The sequence below is a fragment of the Microcebus murinus genome, chromosome 5 (assembly GCF_040939455.1).
Source record: "Microcebus murinus isolate Inina chromosome 5, M.murinus_Inina_mat1.0, whole genome shotgun sequence".
Lineage (NCBI taxonomy): Eukaryota > Metazoa > Chordata > Mammalia > Primates > Cheirogaleidae > Microcebus > Microcebus murinus.
The window spans coordinates 16769007-16789633 of NC_134108.1; the positions used below are offsets into that span (position 1 = coordinate 16769007).

General features: G+C 44.2%; 1 protein-coding gene across 1 annotated transcript in view; it reads right to left on the reverse strand.

The window, feature by feature from the left end:
- Positions 1–20627, reverse strand: part of SASH1 (SAM and SH3 domain containing 1) — a 176041-nt gene that overhangs the window by 138331 nt on the left and 17083 nt on the right. The gene's annotated exons all lie outside the window — the stretch shown is intronic.

Genomic DNA, 20627 nt, shown 5'->3' on the forward strand with positions numbered 1-20627 from the left:
TACATTCATTTGTATTCATTATTTATTATTCTAGTCATTAATATTCATATTATTCATTAGACATACATTAATCATTCCAAGTACAGGTACAAGAGTTCATGCTACAACTGCACCTAAATAAATAAGTAAACATGTCACTTGTCTCTTCACTGAGGCAAGTGCCCCAGTAGTTGCTCTAGAGCCCATTCTCTGAGTTTTGTGGTTTTTATTTTTGTTTTTTTTTGAGACAGAGTCTCACTCTGTTGCCCGGGCTAGAGTGCCATGGCGTCAGCCTAGCTCACAGCAACCTCAAACTCCTAGGCTCAAGTGATCCTCCTGCCTCAGCCTCCCTAGTAGCTGGGACTATAGGCATGCGCCACCTTGCCCAGCTAATTTTTTCTATATATTTTAGTTGTCTGGCTCATTTCTTTCTATTTTTAGTAGAGATGGGGTCTTGCTCTTGCTCAGGCTGTTCTCAGACTCCTGAGCTCAAACAATCCGCCTGCCTCTGCCTCCCAGAGTGCTAGGATTACAGATGTCAGCCACGCACACCGGCCACCCATTCTCTGAGTTTGCGCCCAGCTCTGCTGCCTTGTACTGGTTCAGTAGCCTTGGGCCTGTTTCTTCATCTCTCAGGAGCACTTTAATGACCCAAGCACCTACGTCACGTGGGGAGCACTCAGACTTTAGCCTGCTCATGTGTTCTGCCAGGCACATAGTAAGTGCTCAAAACTTAATGTAGTCTAATATTCACTAGAAGCCCGTGTTTCATCCTGCAGTCTTCCTTTAGGTGTGTGGATCCTAAATGCAAGTCTGAGCACCTACAAGGAGGAGACAGAGGCTGCGTCCATGCATAAGCTGTGCCATTTCTTTCATCAATTCTTTCTTGCAGAAAGACATCCCCTCTCCTCGGCTCCTTTTTTAGCCCCCCAACATGTTACGAATAAATGACTCGACCAAGACAATCAAGGAAAATGATTTTACCAAGACAACCGAGGAAAACACAACTTTTAGACAACGTAAAGTTGCACGCATATTTTCCACTTTACAGACTGCTTGCCAGCCCCTCTGGCTATTTAATGTTGGTGCCCCAGCCATGGCAACGCATGCCTGCTTCTGCAGAGCAGCCGCAGGTGCACGCAGGGCTTGGGAGCCAGGTTCTCCCAAAGCCTTCCTGCTCCAGACCTCGAGCCCGCTCATGCAGAGCGAGGACCATCCCTGCCCCACTTCTGCATTTGCTGATTTTACAGAACTCAGGGAGAGGAGAAACAGAAATCGAAAGAAATGGGTTTTTAGAAAAGCCCCTTTCTTTCCCAGCAGTATCATGTGCTACACGTGAGGTAATTGCTTCAAAGTCCCTAGTACAGAGCCAGGGACAGGAAGGGCTCTTCCAAGGCCAGGGAGATCTTTGAACATTTTAACATGTCTGGGCAAAAGTCGTTCCCTCTCTCCAGTCAGTTGGTCTGTCTGAGACGACTGGCTAGACCCACAGACCCGCAGCAGCTGAGGTGGGAGACCCTCTGCTCAAAACGTGGATGGTCACATGCCCAGGACGGTAATGACACCCGTCAGGATGGAAATCCGCCACGGACCTCTGAGGACACGCACAGCAGCCTCCCATCTTTGCTTTACTGCCTCCAGGAAAGGAAACCACCTGCAAACAGAAAGAATCTCTCTCGGGCGGAGAGGGAGCCAGGCCAGAACAGCTGAAGGCGGGGTTCCTGAAACACGGTGTGCAAACCAAATTATAATCCCGAGGACTGCCCCGACTCGTTGCAGCTCAACAACACATGCCCCCTGGGCCACAGCACGAACATCCGCAACCTCCCAACTGGTTTTCCATCTCCTTCCCCACCTGGCCCGATCTGCCACCAAAGTGATCTTGCTAAGCTGAAATCTGACCGGGTCTCCCTCCACCAAGAGCGTTCCATGCCACGCCCTTCGCCCACCCTGCAAAATAAACCCCAAATGTACCAGCCTGGCTCTCAGTCCCCCTCACCTGGGGTCCCCATTTCCAGCCCAGTGATGGCCTGTGGACTGGGGGGGGGGCCAGAGAGGAGCCGGACAGCCACAGGCAGCCTCCTCCAGCCACACAAGGCCTGACCGCCCCCCCCAACTCCCCATCAACACACACACACACACACACACACACACACACACACACACACGCAGGGAATGGAGGGAAACGACTGGAGGAAACTAGGAGAGGAGGAGAGCAGAAGAGCAGGTCCCAGGGGCTCACCTGCTCTGACCACAGCTACCAACAGCCGTGACTAGGATAGCCAAGCGCCAGCCCCTGGGAGGCAAGGGCTCGATTCCACGCTGCCTGGGCCACTCAAGGAAGCACCAGGCAGTCCCCAGGACAAAGGGAACTGGGCGATCTTTAGCATCAGGACACCCCCATCCCAATTAAACTAGGGATGCTTGCTTACACATCAAAGAAACAAAGCCATCACCATCCCCATTCACCTCGAGCACCTCACGTTTTCTCAACCCCTCTCCCCAGTGTATACTGGGAACAGAAGTCAAAGGGGCACTCTTCTCAGAGTGACTTTGAGGGCAAAGGGAAACAACTATTCCTGAGTTGCAGACCCGATCCCCACCACTGCCCATGCGTCTGGGAGATCCTGGGCTCTTCAGAGTCGCCGTGGCCTCTCAGGGCTGTGATGCTATCCTCACCCAGAGGCTTTTGCCTTCATCTTTCCAGGAAATGAAAGACACCTGCCACCTTTGACCAACTAGAACAAACGGCTTGGTCTTTCAATACCCAAGCGAACTTGTTAAAAGGGGGTTATAGCCCACACACCTCCCTGTGGCTTGCTGTTCTGGAATGCAAACCAATCACTCCTACACACAGAGCCCCACTCCAAGGTGCTTCAATGTGGAGTTCTGGTTTCTGTCAATAGTAACCAGCTTTCATGTTTGTGAACTGTCAGACCTATCCCAGCAGACTGTTTTCTTGGACTAATCAAAGCCACCAGAAAAAAATTAGAAGATAAATATTTACATAGCTTTGTTCAAACTACTCCCCCCCCCCTTTTCCCTCCTTTCTCATATATCCTAACAACATTCTGATCATCCAGGAAAAAACAAACTCAGCTTCTCCTATACTCTTATAACGTAGATCATTTCTGACACCAACCACATGTGTGTGGGTTTCGCCCCCCACACCAACCAAGCAACCAGTTCTGCAGCGGACACCAGCTGGGGGTTCTCTACTTCACTCCAATTCTATCAACCTGGAGACAGTGTCAGATCCCACAGGTAGAGGGCTCCGTCCCCCAAGATTGCCCTCCACTTCCGACACCAACACCAAGCCCCAGGTTGTTTTATCAGCTACAAAGTGGGGTTCCCACAATACCCTCCTTGGGTCCGATTAATTTGCTAGAGCAGCTCACAGAACTCAGGTAAACTCTATACTTACATTTACTGGTTAATAATAAAGGTTATCACAAAGGATACCGATGAACACCAGAAGAGGTGCATAGGGCAAGGTATGGGGGAAGTGGCTCAGACCTTCCCTGCCCTCTCTATACTTGACACCATCCAGAAACCTCCAAGTATTCAGCTCAGAACTCAGTCTTTGGTTTTTTAGGGAAGCTTTATTATGTAGGCATGATTGATTAAATCAAAGACCATTGGTGATTGGCTCAACCTTGAGCCCCTCTCCCCTTCCCTGGAGGTTGGGAGGTAGGGCTGAAAACTCCCAATCCGTAATCCTGCCTGGGGTCTTCCCTGCCACCAGCCCCCATCCTGTAGCTACCTAGGGGTGGCTAGCCATCAGTCATACTCTTTAGCATACAAAAAGACACGTCACTTTAGAGATTCCAACTTGTTTTGCCAGTAAACAAGGTTAAGACCAAATACAAATTTCACAATATCACAAGCATCTTTGAAACTAACTTTTCACTTATAAAGTTTGCAAGCTACTGATCTAACTTTTTTTTTCTTACTAGTGAAATCTCTATCCCACTCCCAAACACTTAAAACTCCCCCCAATAATTTGGAGACCTGAAAGATTATATCAGTAGCTCATGACTAAGAAAGCAGCTGTTGACTCAACTCAGGCCAACGAAAGCCAACATTTCACACCCTGCAATATGCTGTAATAGCCACTGCTCACTCCAGATAATACTTTAGAACAGGGTGGCATGACTGCCTTTACATTTTCCCAAATCGCTTTCCAGATGTGCAGTAAGTCCCCATAATTACCACTTTCATCAGTCTTGATGACTTAAATGCCGAGGAAGGCAAGAATATAAAAGAGCATGTATTTTTTTAGAAGTAGGCCTTGTCTGCCATTCCCCCAAAAGGGAATCTTTTACCTCCCAATCACATGGAACCAACAAACTAGCTGGGGATTCTCTTTATCCGCTCAAAACCCAGGCTCTTACCAAACAATAATAATGATAAAGGGTGTGAGAGGAAAACTTTGGGGAGTGAAGAATGTGTTTCTGGCGGTGCTGGTTTCGCCAGTGTATGCTCACCCCCAACCCTCTAGGCTGCAGACATTAAATATGCACAGCTTTATACATGTCAATTACACCTCAATGAAGTGGCTGTTTAAAAAAATCCACCCTCTTTCAGGACTATCTGACAACTTTTGCATCCTTTTTATCCAACTTCTTATTTGAGATAGCTATAAGACCTCAGTGAGATATTTTTCACAGACTCAGTGAAATTTACTAAAAATATTTGCAACATGAGTCTGTAGGAAATCTAAATCATGCAACTGATGTTCCAATAGCACCGCATCTGTGCATCTTTCTTTGTGAGAATGTGAAGTCTCTGTCTGACTCAACACCCCGCAATGCTAAGGTTGCAAAATAAACTTCTAACCATAATAAGACTTTACATCATTTCTACATCCATTATAATAAATATCTCTATTAAAACACTACAACAGATCCCTTTTGAAATGTTTTCTTTTCTTTTAAAGTGTTCAAAAAGTTCTGGCCTAAAGTTTATTACTGGCCTCATCTGTTTCACTTCTTCCTTGTTTTTCCCCCTTCGGTTCTCAGGCATTAGGCTTAAACAACATTAATTCATGCTTAGCAAAAGGGGAAAACTTTATTTCCTCAAAATAATTTTTTTAAGTAAATTGTGAAATTTTGTGTCATTTTTTTACAAGAATTTTCCCATCCCTGTCTATAAAAACAATACAAAAGATGCATGTGGTTTCAAGTTCTCTTTCCTTTTTGTATTATAGAACCAGGCATTTGTCTGTACAACCATCCATTTCACTTGGTGCAAACTTCATTTATATGTGTGGTCCTACTACCAGTGTCAGCTCAGTGGAAGACAAACTTGTGTACCCTTCCCCCAAAGCCACAGAGCACACAGATCTTGAACATTCATCTTTCAAACAACAAACATACAAAGACTGCGATAAGGGCACTGTACACAACAGTTCAGACTGGGGGACTGCTTTTGCAATTAAGGAGAAAAGAAACTGAGCACTGTTCTCCCAACTATTGGTTTAACAGTATTCCTGGTATTTCTCCCAATGCACTTCTCTCTCTCTGGAAAATTCAAAAACTAAAATGACTATAAAAACAGAAGGCATCTGCATCATTACCTTTGTTATTTTTTTTCCTCTTCTTTCCTCAGATGTCATTTATGGTTTACAATATGTTGACAGACTTAATGGGGAAAAAAAGGAAAAGGAAAAAAAAATCTCTTTGAAAATACCAGGAGATACAATGTAATCTGTCTCTTGCAGATTATATGCAAATTGTGCAAATGAACTTGTGGTCCTCCTATTTTATGTATCTATAAAGGCAGAGACCTCTAAGAGGCTACTCAAATGTGTTGTTCTAACTCCCCAAGAGGTGGGGGGAAGAAAAAGAACAGACTCCTGACTCATTTACTGTTTATCTACCTTTTCTATACATAATAAGAAGTACATATATGATATATTTTGTGTAATATAAATTCTATGTTACCCCTGTTGTTCGGGAGAGGGGTGGATGGAAATTATATGTATATATCTCCAACTATATCCCTTCCCCTCCAAGCCGAATCCACTAAATGAAATCACTACAATACAATGAAGCCTAACTGGTTTCTTGAATGACTTCACAATGTGTTTTCACTCTTGATTAACTTGTTTAAAGATTCTGAAGTGATAAACACTTTTAGCAAAGCTTTCAGGTGAAATTGCTACATACCTGGTACAGCCTCACTGCATCCACGCAATGTGCAATGTCACTGTTCGCACTAGCTCTATCATCCCACCTCGCCACGTCATTCTGGAGAAATTCATTGAGTGATTAATTGATCTCAAATACTGTTTTGAGTTATAACTCCCAGTGTTTCTACAGATGGCTCAAGCTGGAATGCAGTTTGTCTCAGGAAAAAGTTTTTAGCATGTAGCAACTAAAAACATACACTAAAGGGACATATTAGATCATGCTGAAGGCCAGTGAGGGCCCTTGGGGCACACCCACATGGCAGGTGGCTGAAGCAGGGCTGATTTCAGACCTTCCATTCCCCTCTCTCCAAAAACACGCAGAATTTGCCAGTGCAATGTCTAATTCTTGCTTTGGCAAATATGGTCGTGGTGTCACTATTGGACATAGGTGGGTCTTAGTTAACACGAATCCCCTCCTAGAGAAAAAATGGCCTCCCAGGAGTCAGGATTGACCACACCCCCTTCCCAGAACTCTCTCAACTCCCTCTTCTAAAGCAGTGGTCTCCAAATGTCTAGGGAGAAATATCAGAAAAACAATTGGGGCACAGAGCCTTCTCAATATATGTATGTTTATTTATGAACATATATTATATCTATATAAAACTATAAGCACTTATTTTTTATTGATTGATTGATTGATTGAGACAGAGTCTCACTCTGTTGTCCGGGCTAGAGTGCTGTGGCATCAGCCTAGCTCACAGCAACCTCAAACTCCTGGGCTCAAGCAATCCTGATGCCTCAGCCTCCTGAGTAGATGGGACTACAGGCATGCGCCACCATGCCCAGCCAATTTTTTCTATATATTTTTAGGGGGCCAATTAATTTCTTTCTATTTTTGGTAGAGACAGGGTCTCACTCTTGCTCAGGCTAGTTTCAGACTCCTGACCTTGAGCGATCCACCCACCTCAGCCTCCCAGAGTGCTAGGCTCACAGGCATGAGCCACCATGCCCAGCCTATACGCACTTAATAATATCAATTATATTTATAACTACAATTATTTATGTTAAAATACATGCAAAAATAGGCATTTTAAGTGAAATAAAAACAGGTATAAATAAAGAGTTTGAAGTTCCTTCCTATTCCCAAATGGATAAGCAAGTGCAGTTTATTCACCCTGCAGACCATGACCCAGCAGGATTTGAATGGGTCAAGGTTGGACCAGAGAAGCACAATTGCTACGGGTGACATGGGAACTAGTGAAACAGCCCATACAGGCTGTACTGACCTAAAGTCACTCTAGGTCAGCCGGGCCAGCAGTTAGGAAGTTGGGTGTGAATGAGAACAAAGACAAAACAGAGTCCACAAGGACACTGGAACCATGAAGACAACTAGAATCCACCTCTGTTTCTCAACAACTCCAACCGTGGTGCCACCAGTGATCCACATGATAAGGTTGCACTCTTCACAATGGACATGCACATACCTAGGAAAAGAACTAGGAAAAGGACTAGGAAAAGGAGGAGATCTGGCATGTCCTGAGGGTGCTGTGGGTCCCGGTGCTGCCTCATGTCAACAAGGTAAGCTAGCAGATCAGCGACACCATGTGTGAGCCGCTGGCATCCTCTGCCAACCTTTAAGGTCTAAAAACACAGCTATTGCTGATTCACTTCCAGCCTCCATATCTCACACATGGTATCTTTTGTGGCTGTCCCTAACCCACAAACATACTGGGAAGGGTTAACATAGTACAAGCCACCACAGGGTCTTAAGATGGATTGAGACATTTGAGACCAACATTTGATTAAATGATATTGCACAGCCTGGCACAGCATAGAGGAGCACAGAACAGAATGGAAAATGTTAGAGCACATTTCCTGAAGTTGTGTATATGAATTACTGTACTGGATCACAATGTAAAATGTATTCCTTTCAGTGAATCTGTGACAAAAGTTTCAAAGTCACTGATGACCTCCCAGGCTGCAGCCCTAGGGGCTCTCCCACTTTCTCTATTTTAGAACCTAACTTCCTCTGGGTCTCCTGGTCATTCTCTACCCCCCTCCTCAGCTCACCCTTAAACATATAGATGCTTCCCATGTCCTCTGCACTGTTCTCCTCTTATACCCTCCTGGAGAAATGTCATCTGTGGTAGGATGAAGTCAAAAACGTCTTTTCCTCTCATGTACCTCCAACAGGACCAATGCAACCTGCCTAACCCCAGGATTTGAAAGCCTTGAGATTCTTAGCAAAAAAACGGTATTACCAGAATTTTATGCACGAACTAGTAATCCCTAATTACCAGTTGGGAAGGAGTTTGAACAAACTCAGTTTCCTGGCTGTGGAGATTATGACCATAGCTACAATCCATGGTCAAAAAGAAGGCCTCTCCCACATCGCTCACGCAGAGAGTATGCGCTGGCACCTCTGCACATCATGATTGTCAGATGCAATGAAGGAAGTGATGAAGGCTATAAAATGTGCTTGTGTTTGTAGCCTTCAATCATCAACAACTTATAGATTATTTCATTAATTCAAATAATATTTTCTGAACACCTACTATGTTCCTGGTGCTAGGTACTAAGTTTACAGTATAAAATCAAGAAACATGAATTTTTATTTTAATAAAACATAATGTTTTATTCATTTTGCTCAGAAGTGCAAAATGTAGTCATCAGTTTATTTTAATGAAGTCATACGGTTAAGTCATGACAACGTGAAACGATTTACTAAGCTGTTTGCTTAATATAAGATCTCTTTGGAACTAAAGACTTTGAAAAATCCAATCTGCTGGCGATCGGTGGCTCAAAAGAGTGTTGTGCAGGAACCTTGAGAACTTGAAAATGCAAAGAGAAGAATGTGCACATTGATCATTTATTTCTTTAAAGTACAAGTATAGATTCAGACTAAAATGGACATTTGGATTTAGCAGATGGCAATATTTAGACTGAACTCATTTTCCATTTCTAAACTGCCCTGAGCTTAATAGAATCAGATTTGGAAAGAATAGCAGAGCTAATTGGGTGGGAATGAAGTCACAATTTTAGAACAGATTCACAGATTTTGATGAGTATGAATCACACTTTGAGTTTTCTCTGGCTGCCTCTGGCACACAAACCTGAGGATGTGGGCATTTTCAAGCATCTAACCAATCAAAATATGTCAGTGACATTACTAGCATTTTGGAAATCATTATATCAATCTCAGATCAATCCTGAAATTTCTAGAAATGTGGTTAGATGATATATATCATTGCAGTGTTGTGTTTTATGAGAATTAAATTCTGCCACATCTTGAGCAGAGAACCACAAGGTGTGACCCATACATAGAGTTAGACTGAACTTAACTCTGATTTCCTTCAAGCGAGACACAGAAGTCCAGATGGACTGACAGTAGGCACCAGCTGTAACCATTCACAAAGTTGATTAAACAGTTTCTTGGTAACTGTTGCCAAAAATTCCACATCTTTAAGAACCAATAGGTAATACCTAAAACATGGTCTTTGCATGGCACTTGCCCTTCTGCATTGATGTAAATCACACATTCCTCATCTCACATACAAATGACTTCACATGATGCTTGGGATTTCCTTCAAAACCCCAGGACAGAGGGATAACGAGTGCAGATACAGATGAAACAAGATCGGCAGTGATGGAAAACTGCAGCAGTTGACAGAATAGGGGAACTCTTGAACATATTCTCTCTACCTTTGTAGACACTGGAAATTTCTCATTGTAAAATTTTATTATAAAAGGTGGCTTGTTTATGAGTTTGTTGTCACCAAGAGACTTCAGAGTTTTTGAAAGCTGGTGCTGAGTTTTATTCATTTTTGCAACCTCAGTATCTATAACACCATTGCAACTCAGGACACTTAGCAGTTACCTAAGAAATATCCATCAAAGGAATGGATAGATGGATGGATGGATGGAAGGAAGGAAAGATTAATGATGGATGGAAGGAAGGAAGGAAGGAAGGAAGGAAGGAAGGAAGGAAGGAAGGAAGGAAAGATTAATGGATGGATGGAAGGATGGATGGAAGGATGGATGGATGGAGGGATGGATAGAAAGCACTGGGGCTGATCTCTCTCCTTCCTGAGAGTGCGATAAAATTCATTCAGCAACTATGAATAGACAGACTGCCCATTAAAGTAGCATTTTTACATAAAATGATGAGCTCTTACTCACCGTCCCTGTCCCCACTAACAGTAATACAGCCTAATGAGGGAGACCCTGAAACACAAAGTATGTCCTTAGAAACAATAACAAATGAAGACCCAGGAGATAGGGGGGGAGGTATGGCTCCAGGCAGTAGGGACAACAAATATAATTCCGGAGTCAGGAGATAACCTAAACTGTTCCAAGAGGAAAAGCTATCCTGGTGGATAAAGGGTCAAAGTACAGAGATGTGGCAGGACAAGGGCCTGGGGAGACAGGAAGGAACCCAGATTTGGGGATTCCTCATGAATTCAATGGCCACAGAAGGATATTTAAGCAGGGAGACACAGCCCAAGCTCTATGCTTTAAACAGAGCACTAAACTCCCTGACTTACACTTCAGTGACAACCAAACCACAGAGATTTTGAAAGCAGTGGCTCTGATTTCATTAATTTTGCAATCCACATAAAAACTTTTTAACAGGACACTCCGTTAGCACCTGTGAATTGATAGCTCCTTGGCCCTTACCAGCTAGAAACCCCCCTAACAAATGGGATTTTCATCCACGAAGCTCACCCAGACCTTGGCCAGCTCTGTTTTGTTATATTTCTGTCCAGCTGTGAATTATTAACGCTGCTGACACCAATACAGTGACCCTAAAAAAACCACTGCCACGGTATCTGCTTCTGTGATCCCTGGCAAGAGACCCCTTCCCACTTGTGTCATAGAAAAGGCTGTGACTTTTCAACAGTGTAGACAGGGTCAAAATTCACTGGGATGTTATTCCTCTTTTCAGCTATGGCTGCAATCAAACACGGAGAGAGACGCTTCCCGGAGTCAGTTTGGCCTGCGTGACAGAGAATCGTGAGAGCTCCCGCCAAGGGATCAGAAAGTCTTGCATCTGAACCCTGCCTGCCACTTACGAGCTGGTGACCCAGAGTAAGGTACTTAACCTTGCACGACCTCATTTTCCTCATCTGTAAAATAGCAATAACATAACAGCTGCCCCACAGGTAGTAATAGGATTAAATAAAATGATACCTGTAAACCCTTGGCAGATCATCCGGCATCAATAACCACCCATGAAATGGAAATCATCACTCCTCCAAACAGGAAGGCAAAAATTTCCCCTATTATTTGATGGAACCAGGTTATATCACACGAGGGGCACAGAATTCCATTTTTTTGTAAACACAGAAACCTAGAACTTCAATACAGGGAAGGGCCCTAAATATGATCTTCTTTGGTAACTTTATTTTAAAAATGAATAAATAGTAACTGAAGACCATAAAGTTTTGAGTGAGTTGTCTCAAAAGACAAGAAACCTAGCCTCCCAAATTAAAGTAAGGAAATATTGATTTCTAATTATTTCCACTTATTGCTGAAAATTTTAAACATATTACATATATGTCATAGAGCTTGTTTGGAATTTCCAAAGACATTTCTTATACCAAAAAGAATAAAAGGAAAAGTTCCTTGATGCAATGGGTGTAATCAAAGTCACAAAAGTCTCACAGTCTTCCCATATCCTGAGAGAAAACAGCAATTACAATTTTGAAACAAAGATAGACTATATAGGGCCAGGTGTGGTGGCTCACACCTGTAATCCTAGCACTTTAGGAGGCTGAGGTGGGAGGATCACTTGAGACCAGGAATTCAAGACCACCCTGGACAACACAGCAAGACCCCATCTCTTAAAAAAATATAAAAATTAGCCAGGTGTGGTGGTGCACACCTGTAGTCCTAGCTACTCAGGAGTTTGAGGCAGGAGGATCGTTTGAGCCCAAGAATTTGAGGTTGCAGTGAGCTATGATGACACCACTGCACTCAAGCCCAAACAACAGAGCAAGACCCTGTCTGGAGAAAAAGAAAAAGAAAAAATATAGACTGTATAGAAAGGCACTGAATATCCCAGGAACTCATGTGGTGAATGCTGAACATTCCACTTCCACCAGGGAGACCAGAGGAAGACACACCTGGAGTGCCACAGGTTCCAGCCACCGGATCGGATGTTGTAAGAAAACAAATATACAAGAGCGATGCTGTGATCATAGAAAACATGCTCATTCCCTGTGTGGTAATATGCAGCTACAATAAGGCCTATCCAGAGGCTGAAGGGAAACCTGCTTGTTTCTATTTACTGTAAACTATTTTAGAGCTCTTTGGATACCACTTAGGTGGTATCTTTCCAAAGTCAGAAATCAATTTACCCATTGCCCTGGAAAACCCCCAAGCAATCCCCAAACAACTCTTCATTCCACACCTAACCCTCCCCACGCCTGCTTCATGATTTAGCTTCTGGCATCTGCTCTTCTGAGCACTCCCTGGTCGCTGGGCCGGTCTCACTACAGCAATCACTGCACTAAGGATTCCATTTGGGAAGTCAAGGGCCCGCTTGTGAGTGTCAGGTGTAGGGGCAATCTGCTGGTTTTATCCTGTACCACATCCTGATCTATAACATATAAGAAAAATCAGAGTTAGAGAATGCCAGCCCAACAAAATTAGTCTTCTTGTTGGAGGCACATACGTGAGTATGTATTATCTACACCTTTATCTATGTATCTGTCCATCTATACAACCACCTACATGTGTAACCATATAAAATATTACATATGGCATGATGGCCATTCTTTCACCGCAGTTCCTTCAGAGAGAAAAGTTTTTTCCTAACGACATCACTTCCCCTCAAGATGATCTCAATTTTCATCATAAAAGACTTTTACTGTTGCCAAGAATATAATGTGAAAGTGCTCTGCAAAAGCATCCAGGCACATGGATCTGTTCTTACTCGTAGATTAAAAACACCTTGGAAGTTAATAAAATTGCGTTATATTAGAGATTGTTGTGAAATAAGTAGAATTGAGCTGCTCGTGTCACACACCAAAAAAAAGGAATCACGTGAGACAATAGATATGTTGTTAATCTGCTTCACTATGGGAACTACTGCACCACCTAAATGTGTCTGTATGTATCTATATGTATCCCATAACATCATGTTGTAAACCTCAAATAGACACAATAGCATTTATTTAAAAAAATAAAAACATCTTGGAATTTGAGGGCATTTGCTTTGTACCACATGAGCTGAGAATTAACTAACATCACCACTGACTTTTTCATTGATATCTAATGTTTAGATGTACTAATGTATACTTTTTTGAAAGAGCAATTCATTTCATATAAGAATTAACATTTTTATCAACTCAACAACTGTTTTTCTGGTCAATGATTGCTTGGACATACTCCCCTCTTTCCCATTCATGTTCTTGGATTTCCAATGAAACAATTTCATTAGAGGAAATGAACTAGTTAAAACATGCCTGTCACCTACCCAGACTTTTTATGCTTCTCAATTGCCCTATAAAAAAGGGGCAATTTCACTTTCTTCTGTGGGATGTGGAGAGGACAAATATTTTTCTTTTAATTGTTTGCCACGTTCTGGGGGAAAGCCTTACAAAGAAAATCAAATGTACTATTGAGACGCCTTGTTTAAAAAAAAAGTGCTGATTCTGTCAGGATGAGAACCACAGAGCACAGCAGTTCATGAGCTGGATTTGAATTTTATACTGGGAAGTCACACACGGGGCTCCCTCCTTGCAACCTCGAAAAACACAGACGTTAGAGAGATCCTGTTAGAACCTGAGTTAGATCATGTCCCTCAGCTCGACTACCTTGCTCAAGTTCCCATTTCATTCAGAATAAAGGCCACAGTCCCCAGGGTGGCCTAAAAGTCTCATCACACTGGGCACCCCTCCCTCACTTGCTGTCCGGCACCACCGGCCACCTTGCAGTGGCACTCCAGACCCACTCAGCCTCGGCCAGGCTTTGAACTTGTACCCTCTGCCTGTTCAGAAGGGGACAAGTTCTCCCCACCATTACCTGCCCTCACCCCTTGCAGATGTTCCTTAAATACCCTCTTCTGAAGCCAGGCATGGTGGCTCACACCTGTAATCCTAGCACACTGGGAGGCCGAGGCGGGAGGATCACTCGAGCTCAGGAGTTCAGACCAGCCTGAGCAAGAGCAAGACCCCATCTCTACTAAAAAAATAGAAAGCAATTAATTGGCCAACTAAAAATATAGAAAAAATTAGCTGGGCATGGTAGCGCATGCCTGTAGTCCCAGCTACTCGGGAGGCTGAGGCAGAAAGATTGTTTGAGCCCAGGAATTTGAGGTTGCTGTGAGCTAGGCTGACGCCATGGCACTCTAGCCTGGGCAACAGAGTGAGACTGTCTCAAAAAACAAACAACAACAAAAAAAAACCCTCTTCTGAAATTGCAACTTTCCTCTCCTTTATGCATAATCTCTAACCACATTCTCTGACTTATAATTCTCTTTATCACTTTTCACCATGTAAAAGAGTTTGCATTATTGCTTGTTTATCTTTTTTATTGTCTCCCTCCCCCAACTGAAGTGTCAAGTCCAGGAAGGCAAAGATTTTTCTAAGTTTTGTTCGGTGCTTAGGACAGTTGCTAGCAGGCTTTCAATATAAACGCACTGAATGAATGAATGAACAAAAAAGTAGGAAAAAAATGATCAATCAACAAGCACTTCGGCAGGCACTATGCTCAGGCCCGTGGGAGATGAATATAAACTATTCATATATTGCTTTACGCTTCAAATTTCTTCCAAGTAACATACCTACTCTTTGGTTCTCAGACTTAAAAGTAACTAGCAAGTTTTAACTTCTAAAACACCCATGACTTCATTATAATTTAAAAAGCCAATATTAACTATGCTGGTGCCTTATGTATGTGTACCATCCTGTTCTCTTTGTATGGTTTCAAAAGAAACAAATGGAATATAGTCCAAGGTGTTAATTACATAAGCTTATTAAAAATGAACCCCTAAGAGGTGTCGGTTCTAACACTTAGCACTTCTATGTTTATGTAGTTTATTAGTTTTATATATGTGAGAAAGTCGAATGCAGTAAGCATAGTATTGCAAATTAGCCACTACCAAAGGAAAATTATTTCATTCCACAGACAAGTCTTATAAAGAACTGGCTCTAATCTGTAAGTCTGAAAGTGAGAGGGCATGGCAGCGGAAACAGGTTTTTACATGCTAGTGTTTCTGGATTCAGGGTAAGGAGGTGGTGTGCTTCCTTATGTCGTTGCAATTTAAACAACTTCTCATAATCAGAAAAGAAGTATTTGCACTATTCCATTTTATAAAAATGAATAAGGACTATCTCCAGGCATTCTGTATACCCACATCATAAATGATCTAGGCTGATAACTCTGGACAATTTTTTTCTTTTTACACTTCGAGAAAAAGTTCTGTGAATAACTACTAGCGGGGAAAATGGTTCTGTCAATGAATATCCCAGAATAAGACCTTTGACCTGCAAGAGCAAACCCGGGCCATAAATGCAGATAAAAATAAAGATTCTCAAAAGGCTATTAAAGCTAACTGTGAACGAATGATACTTCATCTTCCTCCTGGGTCTCAGCAGGCAGGAGTGCTGGGAAGCTGGACAGTAGAAGATTCCCTCTGCCTGTTGCTGCTTCCCCTTCCTTTGGAGCACCCTGAACCCAAGGGGCATCCTGGCTCTGGCCCTAGACCGAGGTCAGGTCTGCACCCACCTCCCTTCACACCAGGGGGGCCGTGGGGGCTTGACATGACTCTCTGGCTAAAACGCAGAAGAGATGACTTGGGTCTCCATAGAAAGAACTCAGAAAACACCTAAAGAGAGATCAATTAATTTCAAGCTCACTTCATTTTCTCCTCTACAGATAAAAAGTTTTAGAAGTCCCTGAGACTCAGATGAACCAACCCAGCTTCCAAAGTGGTCCTTCCCCCTTTCCTAGCACACATTCAGGCATCCTCCCCAGCGGGCATCAGCTCTGCCAGGCCAACGCACGCGTCTTCTTCCTTTGTGACTCTTTGCAATGCCATGTTGCACAAGGCAGGCATTTACTAAGAGCTAAACAACTGCACGGATCCGTGCCTTCCCAACTAAGAGACAGCATGCAGCTTCAGAAATCATATGGATTATTTGCCTTTGTTGCATTTGATCAAGTCTGTAAAACAAGCTGAATGCCTTCTGTTGACTTCCTGACACTTGTGGATTCAGAGCCCAGGAAGATTCTTGTACCTATGTCAGACAGAAAATAGAATGATTGGTGTGTGTGTGTGTGTTTGTGGGGCAAAGGGGGTCTTGGATGGATGAGAGGAGTGTTAGGGGCAAAGTTAACATCTATAAAGCATCTGTGTACCTATAGCCTGTGTCAGGTCTTGTCTGTTATTTCACTTAAAACATACAAGCCCTCATGTAGGTTTTACGATACCACTGAGGACAGAGACACTTGGGGAGTTTGCAAACACGTCCGCTGTCACGTGGCTCAGCAAAGCAGACCCAGGTTTCGAACCCGTGTCTGTCTACCCCAAAATCTGGCTTCACCCCCCAGAAGTACGGGTTTACCTCAGCTGGGTATTTAACAAACTTAAGCTAAACTTCACTGCTTATTTAAAAATCATAAAGCCATCTACGAAGTCCTTCCACAGAGAGTAATCCCGCCCCTGTTGTGTTTTTAAATTAACGATACTCGTGAGATGCGTTCGCCACCGCACAGCTGCATAACTCACTAACCCGCGCACGGGAGGAAACACATGGGCAGGGGCTGGGTCAGGCCAGGCAAATTGCGACATCCTCCGCTCCACCGTTTCTTCCTGGAGCTGGGCTCACAGTTGACGCGGCAGCCCTGAGGGACCCCACCCACGGGCCCCGTGGGACAAGCTGTGACTGTGAAATGCTGACACTGCTGCTGCTGCCCAGACTGGGAGGCCCCTGAGGGCCGCCCCTCCCCCGAGCGTGACCCCAGCACCGCGTGCCAGCGAGAGCGTGAAGTGCGACAGGGAGTCCCGTGCAAGGGGGCTGCAGCCCGGCCTGTGCCCACCAACGACTCCCCCACCCCAATGTGGGGCAGGAGAGCTGGCCTTGAAGCCCACAGACTGGAGAGGGTGGCTCCGGACACGGATCTGGCCTTGACCGCAGCCAGCTCCAGAGGGCAGTGGGGGGGGGTGTCCGCACATCCTGCTTAGCCCTGGCCCAGCCTCCCCCAGGAAAGCTTCCTGAGGAAATCCTGACCGCTACAGAGAAAGGGGTGGCTCAGGCCCGAGGATGTAAACAGGAGCAGAGTATTTTGTTCTGTTTCCCTGAAGTCCCGAGCAGGGCCTCTGGCTAAACGATTTTTTGGCAGCGGTGCACTTGAAATGCCACGCTGATCGATGGCTCGGATGACTAGAATGTACAAGTCAAGAATGTGCCCGGTCGGACTCCACTGAAGACTGCTGAAAGGACCGAGGTGTTCTCACCTAAGCTTTCAGCTTAAGCGAGAGTAATTACGATAAATAAGGAGAAGACAAACAGCACTCTTGAAGCGAGTTCTCCAGCCAAAGCTCAGCAGGGTCTCCAGCCCAGAACGAGCGCAGCTCGGGCACACCCCCACCTGGCCGGAGGTTAACTGCCACACGGTCCAGGCCAGGTGCCCGGCACGTGGCAGACGCACAATAAGTATTTGCTGAGTGAGACTTTTTCTCTCTGAAGTGAGACAATCTCTCCCAGCTTACTCCATGCCCACATATAAGAAGGTACAAACACACCCAGAACACTGCCCTAAAAATCAGAAAAGGAAAATAAAGAGAATGAGTAAAAAGGACACCAACCACCACCCTTTGCTCACACCAAACCCATCCATCCCATCCCATGTTTGTGCTTGTCCTTGGAAATTTCCTCTGGGCCAGTGGATTCCTTTTCCTTTTTTTTTTTTTTTTTTTGAGACAGGGTCTCATTCCGTCACCCAGGCCAGAGTGCAGTGGAGCGATCTTAGCTCACTGCAGCCTTGAGCTCCTGGACCGGTGAGATCCTCCTGCCTCAGCCTCCTGAGTAGCTGGGACTACGGGAGCTGGCCACAATGCCCGGCTTCAGGGCATCCACCCATCCCACCAGGTACAGAACCCAGGAGAAGGGATGCTGCCAGGCTGGAGAGCAAGCCAGCACCTGGCCGGCACAGCCATTGCCACATTTCCACACTAGCGGTGGTTCACAGCTCTTCCTAGGAAAGGGAATATTAACAGAATAAAGATTCAAATACACACAGGAGTGCAGTAAAAACCAGTGTGGCCTAGATAGAATGCAATAACTTAGTATTAATTATTAACTACCAAAATCAGAGAATTAATTGTCTTTTAACAAAGCCCTAAGATGCATCTATCTGTATTTTATTTTTAGGAACAGTTATACAGAGGTTATAGAGATTTTTGAGTCATTTAATTAAGTCTGACACAATTATTCCCCCCAGTGAGCTTTTTAAACACAAAGCTTCATTTAAATATTATTTGGAGGCCAGGGGCGGTGGCTCCCGCCTGTAATCCTAGCTCTCTGGGAGGCCAAGGCGGGCGGATCGTTTGAGTTCAGGAGTTCAAAACCAACCTGAGCAAGAGCGAGACCCCGTCTCTACTATAAATAGAAAGAAATCAATTGGCCAACTAATATATATAGAAAAAATTAGCCGGGCATGGTGGCGCATGCCTGTAGTCCCAGCTACTCGGGAGGCTGAGGCAGGAGGATCATTTGAGCCCAGGAGTTTGAGGTTGCTGTGAGCCAGGCTGACGCCACATTACTCACTCTAGCCTGGGCAACAGGGTGAGACGCTGTCTCAAAATAAATAAATAAATATAAATAAATATAAATAAATAAATAAATATTATTTGCGATCATACTTTTATGTACCAGAAACTGCATGTGTGTTACTGTTTATATCAACTAAAGATACCAATTCAGAAAAGGGAAAAAACTATTCTCTTTTGTGATTTAACAATCATTTGTAATTTTTCATCTCTATCATGTTTCTTTCTGGGGCCACCATGAAACGTTGAACAATGTTTTGAAGCAAGGGGGGTTGCTGCCCCCATCCATGCCGTGGACTCTAGGGCTACCACCGCAGGACCTGATGTGAGGACTTGGTTCCCTCAAACATCGGAAACAGCCCTGTCCAACCGTGAGGGGCAGTAAGCCCTGGGGACTCCCACAGAGTGACCACACCTTACAAGGGCGCCATACAGCTTTTAGTCACTGCACTTCCTGAGAAGGGCAATGAGAGTAACGTGAAAAGACATCTTATTTTAGAAGGCAACATTTGCTCATGCACCCTAGAAAGAGGTTTTCTAATTGATCAAATGGCCTAGAAAACTTCAAGAAAACAGAGCAGACTGATCGGGGCAGTTAAGATTTAAAAGTTAGCTCAAAAACTATTGCCAGCATGCCTGACTAATTTTTTTTGAATTTTTTGTATAGACAGGGTTTCACAATGTTGCCCAGGCTGTTCTCGAACTCCTGGCCTCAAGCGATCCTCCTGCCTCCCAAAGTGCTGGGATTATAGGCATGAGCCACCACGCCCAGCCTGGAGGTATAGTTTAAAAGAGCTCTACTAACATGGTCATACCCTCCCCCCCCCAGAGGACACACAGTTCTGCCTATTGTGGGAGATGTTCTCTCACAGGAAAATCACAATCTGAAAGTGGAGCCACACACACACAACAAAAAAAAAAACGGCCGGGCGCAGTGGCTCACACCTGTAATCCCAACACTCTGGGAGGCCGAGGCGGGCGGATTGCTCGAGGTCAGGAGTTCGAAACCAGCCTGAGCAAGAGCGAGACCCCGTCTCTACTATAAATAGAAAGAAATTAATTGGGCAACTAATATATATAGAAAAAACTAGCCGGGCATGGTGGTGCATGCCTGTAGTCCCAGCTACTCGGGAGGCTGAGGCAGTAGGATTGCTTGAGCTCAGGAGTGTGAGGTTGCTGTGAGCTAGGCTGACGCCACGGCACTCACTCTAGCCTGGACAACAAAGCGAGATTCTGTCTCAAAAAAAAAAAAAAAAAAAACAAAAAAACAAAAAAAAAACAGTAAGGCAATATACGACATGCTAAATACTCAGAAGAATTAGGCTTGAGAGAGCTACCTGAGAGTTTCAGAGTCCACCAGAACCCAAAATTAATGGGAAAAAAGGAAGAGATGTTACTCAGAGAAGGGTGTCCTAAGTGGAATCCTATTTTCTCTTAATTTTACAAATGACAAAATTCAGGCCCAAACATTAAGCCTTGCTGAGCTTGTACCCAGGGTCCAGATGTTCCAAGCAAGGCACTAAAAATGTACCATCGCCTCACAAGGTCCAGACAAAACTTCATTAAATGAGGTTCTTCTTGTTCCATCTTATGCTTCGTTCCCTCTAAGTAACCAACACCTTCTCGCACCTGTATCTCACAACTAACTTCCTCAGCACGGCGTCTTCCTTTCTTAAACCTCTCTTCCTCACAAATGGTCTCTATCTTCCAGCCACATCAATCTTGCAGTTAAAGCTC